The following is a 9,980-nucleotide window of genomic DNA, read 5'->3' on the forward strand; positions in this document are numbered from 1 at the left end:
GCTCTTGGTCTATCGACAACTGCCGAACGCGCTGCGTTATATTTTTGGGCCTCTGGCCGGCTGGCCGGTATTGTCCTCCTCGGCATACGGCTGCAAAATGTTTCAGCCGGCCACACTTCAGGCACGTCTTACCTTTTGCCCTACAGGTCGCGGTCGCCGGGTGGTCTTCCCCGCAGTATCCGCACTGACTCCCTTGGGTGGTTGCGGAGCGTTGGCGGTTCACCGGGGGTCTCCTCTGGATTGCCTCGATTTTTTCCTCCTTGATCGGCGTTGTCCTGGGTAGGGCCGGCGCCGCTACCGGCGTTCGCAGGGCGGCCTAAATTTCCTCTGCTCTTGCGTCTGAGAGTTTGTGTGAGCGGGCTAAAACCAGTATTTCATCCAACGAGATCCCAGGTTGCCAGAGTATAAGTTTTCTCAGTAGTTTGGATCGACACCCCACTATGATTTGGTCTCTGATCTCTTCCCTCGGGTTGGTGAATGGGCAGGTGCGGGCCAGCCGGCGCAGCCACGTGTAGAACATGTCCACCGATACAGAGTCAGTCTGCCACGCCCTTTTGAACTTGAACTTTTCAAAGACGTTGTGGAGTTTGGGGTCGAAATGGGAGTCGAGCGCAGCGACCGCTGCGTCGTAGTCATCCTCCCGCCCAGTGTCGGGGAGTGTTTCGAAGAGATCATAAATTTCATGCCCTCCATAGAGGATGAGGAGGGATCTCTTTACCGTCCCATCGGTCTCTCGTGTGCCTTTGAAGTAGAGGTTAAGCCTTCCCACCCAGGCCTTCCACCTCGACGCTGCCGTTGCTGGATCCGCTGCTTCGCTAAATGGGGGAATCGGTGCCGCACCCATGTGCGAGTGGCTGTGTAGCAGTGGTGCACCCGCCGCGGCTTGATTCTGTGCTGGCGGCGGCGGCGTGGCGGCCACGGCTTGATTCTGGCTACCTCCAGCTTGGTTAGGGCTTGGTGCGGGATCAGACATGTCTTCAGCTCTCTTCCCTGGTGAGCCTCTCGGGGCTGCTCGAGCGATGGCCGAGCTGTGTTTGGCCTGCCCTCTTCCACGTGGCTCTGAGCGCGCTCTGCCCGCTTCCGCCGTGAGCTATACCAGCCACTACCCAACGGTGAGTGACTACCTACCCCTGGTTGGTGTGTTGGAGGTAGGGGGGGTTTTAATTGCAGTCTGTAGTGATCCCTCGCCTCGAGGGACGGCGATGGAACTGGGCCGTATGTGCACCTGAAAATGTCCGTGTCACCTCCGGGAGTTGCCAATGCTTGTTGTTGTGCCACTGTTCGTTGTTTGGGAGGGTGAGCAGAGTAGACTCCCTCGCTCGCTGGGTCTCACTGATGCTCGCGTCAGCCTTGGGGTGAGTTGGGACTTTCTTGCTGGCTGAGGGCTCCGACGCACCTCGCTCCACTTCACCCCTCCCCCTGGGGCCTTGAGCATGTCGCCGGCTCCCGCCGTCAGCGTGCGCGGGTCTTCGCGCAGCAGGGAGGCGCACTCCAGGCCAGGAAAATTGCAGAATGCAGCGCGGGCAGGGGGGTGGGGGGCCAGAGACGACGACTCACCCACACCGATGGAATGCACCTGGCTTAGTCCCGCCAGCCGAAGGCGCTCCCGACAGGGAGGCGCGTGTGCGGGTCTCGAACCTGAGCGCGGGGGGGATGACTATCTCCGCCAGATGCAGGAGCGATGCGGGTGGGCTCGGCGGCCCCAACGACGCGCTGCTGCCCGGCAGGCAGGGGTGGCAATCAGGCACGCGTGTGCACAGACCGGCCTCGTCGCCAATGTGGTGGGCTGCTGTGAGGCCTAGCACGTGGTCCCCGGACACCTCACTGATGGATGCAGAGGGGTTAGCCGGAAAGACCCCGAGCGGACTTCCGCCTTGTTTATTTATACCCCGGCGCGAGCCCGCCCCGGGGTGTGTATGGATGCGTGTAGAAATGGCAACATTTTTTAGGAGAGCCCTTGTGGCTCTCTACATCCTTCCCTGTAAAGGCAGATGGGAATTTCGGGGGTTGGTTCACCCCGGGAGACCTAAGGAGGCTCAGGGCATTTGTTAAATGTGTACAATCCCGAAATGAACAGCTAGGCTTCTGTACATGCCTGGGTGAGCACATAGCCCATAGGGTCCAAACACATGCAATGTAATTACGTGAATACTGCAGTTTTTTGCATGTAGAACAAGTGGCTTGTATAATACTGAATAATTTAGGAAATTGGTAGGGGAGCATTTTTTATTTTGATATATTATGATATTAAAAGACGCCAGTGAAAAGCATAAGGGCAAGATTCAGTATACTTGTGTTATTATTGGTAGAAGTGCAAGTGGGATTACCCTACATTTGAAAATGTTAACAATGTATTTAGAGAGGAATCCAAAAATAGAAAGTAAAGAAACTACTTTCCAAAAATGTATCGTCACTGGTTGGCGGTTACATGGATTGTACCCAGGGCACAAGTCCTAAACAAGCCCGGGAGTGGTGTGCGTGTGCAGGTGCTAAAAGGAATTTCATGTTAAATGCAAAAGTAATATAGGAGAATTACCAGACCAGTAACCTGATCCACAGCAGATGGTGCCAATGCTCGCTCCTGACCTCTGTAGGCCGTGGGGTTAACATATACAGAGAATGTGGGACATGCGCCGTCTTTGGCCAATTGCGTGCTGAAAGCCACATGCAAAAGCCAATAGAAAGTGAGGGAAATAAAAATCAACACAAGCACAAGTTTTGTGGAATTCTGGAGAAGTCTGCAGTGATTACAAGAGGCCCTTGCTGCGCTAGGCGAGACCTAAAAAGGAAACAGGCTAATATTCGCCTCCTGCTCAATGGCAAGGAACATGAAAGGGCCATCGTTCACCCCGCTGTTAGCAGTTATTAAAGCTAAACTCCTGCCCAAGTGAAATCCAGCATGCGAAAGATGCAGCTGCTTTAGATGCCTTAAAAACAAAAGCTTACAAGATAGTATTCTCTCTAACCCGTACTTAGAGAGAATACTACTTGTGGAGAAGTGTGGCTCAGGGGTTAGAGGCGGCAGACCTGGAGCTTGAGTTCGGTCCGGGACCAGGGTTCAATTCCCCGCCTCGGCGGGTCTTGGGCTCAAAAATTCCGCGGACTCGTTAATTCTCGCTCCGGTGCCTTCTCAGCTCACGGGTTCACACTCTGCGACTCTGGGCAATAGCTTGCTTAATCTCCACAACGGCCCCTCGCGGTGGGATGCCTGGCTTTCACCTTGTGGATACCCTGCCAGGGCTATCTCACAGGGGAATACCAGGACGGGTTCCCTAAGCAAGCGCCGAGATGCCCCAGGGTAAGTCGTGCGCTATATAAGACTTCATACTTTACTTTACTTTACTTCCTCCCCAGCCCAGGTGAGGTTAAGAGTTTGGCTGCAGCATCAGCACGTGCAAAGCGGATACATAACAATAAAACATGGTACAAAATTGAAAGCGGCCATAAAGCATTTACTAGTGTAGGACAAATCCAGTTTGAGTAAGCGATCCCACGCATGGATGGTCCTGCAATCATATACCAAACTACAACCGGCAATGTATTTACGTAAGACGTACGCCCCACATTTAAAAACAAAGTTCTTAGCACTACGTCTTGGCTCAATTCCATCAAATGCTGATCAACTAAGCTGCCAATATAAAGGCGGGGTTATAAAAACCTAAAACCATATCGCCTTTGGTTAATGAAAAAACATTTTAATATAAGTGGCATTCACACCTGTAGAGCAGCAATATTAATATACCTTGATCCAAATGATCCACAGCTCAATTGTAACTTGGAGAGATGTTCAACCCTCTATGAAAAATGAGTTAAGTTCGGCCCAAGGAGAGTTACAGAATAGCAATTTGGAGGGCACATACTTTACAATGGTCCGCTTACAGTCCTGATTCATTTTTAGGGTTTCATATTAACATGCTAAAAAGTCCAATAAACTGAGACTGTGCTTCACAAAACAGGCTATATTGGCCTGATTTTTATTGCATTTTGTTACGCTTACATGAGCTGTGTAACCTATGCACTGTGAATCAATTGATGTTTAAAAAAATATATATACTTTTTTTTTACAATTCTTTTTAAAACGAGTGTACCCATCTATAGCACATTGTTATAGTTTTAACTAACGAAAACAATAAAGAATTTTTGAATTTGAATCCTCTTCCTAACCCAAGTCTGTGACGAGTAATGAGCGCCTGCTGTGTCTTTCGTTTGGCTTCAGGGGTGATTAGATACTTTGGTCACATTTGGCCTTATAATCTTAGAGGTACAATACCTGATTCTGCAGGTATTATGTTGCTGTATCACTCTTCCTTCATTGCTGGAGAATCTGTATGCAGAGGAGGGACTGACAGCAATTTATTCATAAGTCATGTGTGATAAAACTATGATTCGGTACAAGCATGTACACGATGGAATGAATGCGTGTTTAAATCCAAATCTGTGACTGGTTCACACAAAACGCTCGGGGAAAAACCTGCAGTTTGGAGTTTCCATACATGCCAATAGACCCGATTCAGGCGGGAGACTGCCTGCGTTTAAAGTAAAAAAAAAACTTTAATTTTGACTGTCTCCCGCTGAAATTGCCTCTGGGGAAATATATTCTCCTGATTATTTTTATTTCCCACTTTCGTCTTCTAAAATGTTGGCATGTATGGAATTTCAGCAACTTCTGAGCACACCTCATAACACTCCCAGCACTGACCTGCCCGGCACCAATGACAGCGATTCAGATCCCGCACCAGGAACTTCCAAAAGACAATGCCGACGTCAGGTCACGTGCAAAAACGTCACAACTGAGACTGACACTTACACTGTCAATCTGCCTGAAGCCCCGCCCTCTGTAAATCCGGTAGCCAATAATCTGCTGGAAGAATACCTAGCGAAATCGTTTTTCGTTGGTCAGGAACCGGAAGCATTTCTTTGCTTGTTTGTTTTAATAGAAATATGTACAGCTGACGGAAGTATTTGGGCACGGCTACCAGCTGGCAGCGGGTGGTATTTTCATAAGACAGTGAATGTTGGTCTCTTAATGTAGATGTGCCTTGTTTACTTGACTAAGTGTATGTGTTATGGACGCTTACTTTGCGGGGTTTTCAATTTAAAAATGACACAACTATTAACGCTGAAAGATCGTGTGGCATGGAACAGCAGCTGAGTGTGGGAGGCTAAAACGAGGAGTCGAGCAGGCATGGGGAATTGGTGGGCCGCGAAGGGGAGGGTAGTAGTGTGTGATTTAATAAGGTTACCAAATGACTTGGTCACTACTGACGCAGTGCTCCTGTCCTTAGTTTTCATTTAACAACCTATTTTATTTATTTATGCTCTTTTATGAAGTGTGAACTTTACCCGAAGGTGTCAGAGCGCTTTACAATAGAACCAGTTACATGACGTAAGGACTTTAGAGTACATGAATGACATAACAGATACAAACGGATAAACTCAAAAATCACATAAGAATGGTAGTAAGTATATAAGTCGACTGCAGATACTAGTGATTGGAATTGCATATATAGAAGTTGCAAATTCACTCAAGACTACATTTTAAGAGGACTTGAAGCGATTAGGGTTGGACAATAATATATTGCATATTTACAGATTATGGTTGTAGTATGTTGTACACTGTACCTTTAATTTGTACATTCTTATTAGAGTGTTCTCTTTATTCCATTTCCCTCACTGTTCCTCCAGGGGAGTTTTGCTGTTGGTGTTCGTCACTCTAGCAACCTCCGTCGTGGGCTCCCTTCATATTGTACTACTAAGAAATAAACCTTTATTTCAACTCTACAGAATTGGATCTGCAAGTTATTCTCTTCATCTGGCCACGCTACAATTTTGGTACCAGGAGTGGGGTGAAGTTATTTTTCCTTCAACTTTATTCGACTGGATTTCGTCAGACTTAATTATGTTCTTTGTTTAATTTGGAGCCCACAGACGTATTTGTCTCAACCACCTCGAATTTTACTCTACGTTCCGGAAGGTGGGTCAGACATCATGTAGAATTCTTTGACAAATTTATTATACAACTTACAGTTTGTTCTTGAGGAAGGGAAGCTCGAGCTTTTCTTTTCAAATGTAAACGTTCTACCGGCATATTCCTGAACTTTTACAGCGGCGCTTCACGTCATAATCCCAGTCTCTCATTGTTGCTACGCTGCAGAACCACTGGGCATTGTGGGAGCAGCTTTACAACAGGAAGTCCTGCAAAGCACTCTGGGAACGGCATGGTGATGTCATACGTCGGTGGCCATCTTAAGTAAGTTGTGATGTTCTCCGATTTTACTCCAACGTTTTGCGCTCTCTGCTTTTATCGGTGACTCTCACACCATTAACTACCACCATTAATTACCAGCGATTCCTCAATACTTGCCGGTGCAGTGATTCGCACACCTTCTACTTTGGTTATACACTCCGGTTGAACAACAATTTTAATACAACTGTAAGTTATTGTCTTATATACATAATTTTTTATTTTTTTAGTTCCTCATCTCATCTTCATGGCTTCTGCTCAAGGGGTTATACAGCCATCACCTTTCCTTCAGAAACCTGGTAAACCAGACTTAAAATGGTCTGAATGGTTAAAAGACTTTGAGAACTATTTGATTGCAATCGCTGCTGATGGTTATTCTCCTACCAGGAAGTTAGCTCTTTTAGTTAACCACCTTGGAACTGCTGGCCGCAGGGTCTTTGAGAATCTTCCTCATTTTCCTCGGCCAGTTTCAGAAGATACTGTTTGGAATGTATTTATAGAGGCTAAATTGCGCATGGGAAAACAATATCCTGATGCAACAAGCGTCCTAGAGAGATTCAATTTTGCAATGTGCAAACAATCCTCAGAAGAATCTATTGAAGACTATATTGCAAATTTAAGAGTTTTGGCTGGAAATTTGATTTTGGTGCTAGTGTTGACACATATATTAGAGATCAATTCGTGTTCCATTGTTTTAAAAAAAAATACAAGAACGTCTTCTTACTTCTTGCAATCCCACTTTAAATGAAACAATTGACATAGCCAAAAGTATTGAAAGGTCAATTGTCACGTCAAAAGTCTTAGCCAGTAACCAGCATCCTAATTTTTCTTCTCACATAAATAATCAAACTAATCCTCCTGACACTTCACAAACCATAAATGTTGTCTCTGAAAGTAATACTGTTTGTGCTATCAATTCTAAACAAGGGTCTGAGAGAAGATTTAATAGGAATCAATCCTCAAGACCTCAACTCGTTTGTTTCCAATGTGGTTCTAGAAACCACATAGGAAATAACCCTACTTACCCTGCTTTAGGGAAAAAATGTGTGAAGTGTCAAACTTTTGATAATTTCCAAAGTGTGTGTAACAAAAGGCCTTATTCTCCTTTCAATAGCATTTCTAGACCTAGAATTGCAAATATATCAGATTCATGTGAAACACAAGAATGTACATCTCAGTTTGCGAACATGGTTGTTACTATTGACATACCTGAGTTTTCAGACAAACCCATAAAAGGTCCATTTGTCGACATAACTATAGATAATAATGTTATTCCTACCATGGCTGATTCAGGTGCACTTGTTACCATTCTAGCTGATGTCACATTTTACGAATTATGGCCTGACAAATTTCTACTTATGCCTCCTGATATTAATCCAAAAGGATTCTTTTGGGACACACTTACTTGTCTTGGCAGATCAATCAAAACAAAAATGTATGTGGCAATTAAGGAAAGGGTTATTGTGGGGTGGAAGGACCTTGGCCTTTTAGGCATTATTTTATACCCCGGACAAGACCCTACCATAGTTTTAATTGAGTTACCAACAAACATTTTAGCTATTTCTGACCTCAGTTCCATTATTGACAAGTACACTACAGACTTCCCTGATGTTTTCAAAAATTCTGTTGGCAATGTCAAAGGGTTTGAACACAACATTTTATTGAAAGGTAACGCCATTCCCATTGTACACAAAGTCAGACCTATCCCTCTTAGTGTCAGAGAAGGTCTTAAAACTTTTCTGTCCAATCTTCAATCTGAAGGCATTATTGCACCTATAAATGCCTCTGAATGGGTTTCTCCGATGGTTTTGCAGAAAAAAAAAGAATGTCGATCTAAGGTTGTGCGTTGATTTGCGGTCCCTCAACCAGAATATATTAGTCGACTGTCACCCTTATCCGCATATACATGAAATGCTAGCCAACATAGGTAAATCAAAAATTTTCTCCACCATTGACCTACATTCGGCTTATCATCAAATCCAACTTTCACTAAATTCCCAACACCTCACTGCTTTTGTAACACCTTTTGGTGCATTCAAATACCTACGGTTACCTTTTGGCCTCGCAACGGCTGCCATCGTTTTCCAAAAGCTCATGGACAATCTTTTTGGTGAGTTGAGTCAAGTACAAGCATTTCAGGATGACATATTAGTACATACTGAAATTGAAGAAGAACATTTGATTATTCTTAACAAAGTTTTCTCAATTTTACAAGATAAGAGCATGACTGTAAAGGCCAACAAGTGTAAATTACTTGTCCGTTAGGTTGAATATTTAGGCTATTTAATTTCTAGCAATAGCATCAAACCAACATTTTGTAACACTGAAGCTATACGCAGTGCACCTCCTCCTTCTGATAAAGATGCTTTACAGTCTTTCCTCGGACTCTGCGAATATTATGCTAGACTTGTGCCTGGTTACACCCAACTAATTCAACCATTAAGATGTTTACTGAAAAAGGGATGCAAATTTCTGTGGACCAACACTTTACAAGAAGTCTTTGCGAAAGTCAAACTTTTAGTTATCAATGCTCCTGCCTTACAACCTTTTGTTCCCAAAGCTAAACCTTTCATGTCAGTTGACGCTAGTCAAAAGGGCTTAGGGGCAGTATTTGGCCAATGGGTGGATGGTAGGGAAAGTACCATTGCTTTCGCTTCTCGTGCTTTAACTACTGCTGAATGTAGTTATAGTACGATTGAGCGCGAAGCACTCGCCATTGTATGGGCTGTCCAAAAATTCTAAACTTATATTTGGAGTGTTTCTTGTGAAATTTTTACCGATCACAAACCACTTTTGTCTTTAATGTCTGGGAATGGTTTAGGTAAGTCATCCGCTATATTAGTGAGATTACGCTCAAAACTACAGGAATACAATCTTGTCGTCAAATACATCCAGGGAGGGAAAAACGTACAAGCGGATTGTCTTTCTCGCTTACCACTGATTGCAGTGAAGGAGAAGATAGTCCACATTCTGATTGTGTTGTTGGTTTAGTTGATGCTGTTGCTTTGTGCCCCAATAGTATATCTCAGAATGAATGGGCATCTGTTATGACAGATGATGAGACTCTCAAGAAGGTGGAAATTTTCATTAAAACCAAATGGCCAAATACCAAAAATCTCAACGAGTTGAGATCCTTTGCCCAAGTTAGAGATGAAATATCATTTGAAAATGGGATTTGTGTCACAGATGATCTTTTCGTTCCTCCAACATCACTTAGGAATAAGATTATTGATATAGCTATTGAAGGCCATTTAGGCATTTCTGCTACCTGTAAAACATTGAAAACTATCTATTGGTGGCCTAATTTAGACAAGCAAGTACAGTTTTTCATTGACAATTGCCCGACATGTGTTGTCTCAGATAAACACTGGAAAGTCAATAAGAAACCTTTATTTCCTGTTCCATTTCCTGACCTACCATGGGATAAAATTGCATTAGACTTTTCAGGACCTTTCAATTTGCTACCTGTATAAAAAAGATATAGTATTATTGCTATTGACTACCATTCTAAATGGATTTATTATTCTTTTGTACAGTCAGCGAATTCTTCTACTGTTATTGGGTTTCTACAAAACATTTTCAAAATTGAAGGTACTCTCAACTACATTGTTACCGATAATGGGCAACATTTTACTTCTAATCAAGTTGTCCGTTTTTTACAGTCTAATGAAATACAACATCTTAAAGTTGCTTTATATAACCCATCTTCAAATGGCCTTGTCGAGAGAGCTAATAG

The 9,980-nt window shown here is 44.0% G+C and overlaps 1 protein-coding gene across 4 annotated transcripts in view; it reads right to left on the minus strand.

The window, feature by feature from the left end:
* The window catches only part of AKIP1 (A-kinase interacting protein 1), a 105,848-nt gene extending 101,065 nt beyond the window's left edge, over nucleotides 1-4,783 (minus strand). For 2 of the 4 annotated variants that reach the window (XM_086955995.1, XM_086955993.1), the window contains exon 1: nucleotides 4,700-4,783. The gene's annotated coding sequence lies outside the window, so the exon portion shown is untranslated. Of the gene's footprint in view, nucleotides 1-4,270; nucleotides 4,293-4,699 lie in introns of those variants that run through there. The other 2 variants (XM_086955994.1, XM_086955996.1) reach the window with 2 other exon arrangements.
* Between the last annotated feature and the right edge of the window lie 5,197 nt (nucleotides 4,784-9,980).

This window comes from Lissotriton vulgaris, chromosome 2_1 (assembly GCF_964263255.1).
Source record: "Lissotriton vulgaris chromosome 2_1, aLisVul1.2, whole genome shotgun sequence".
In the NCBI taxonomy this organism is placed as follows: domain Eukaryota; kingdom Metazoa; phylum Chordata; class Amphibia; order Caudata; family Salamandridae; genus Lissotriton; species Lissotriton vulgaris.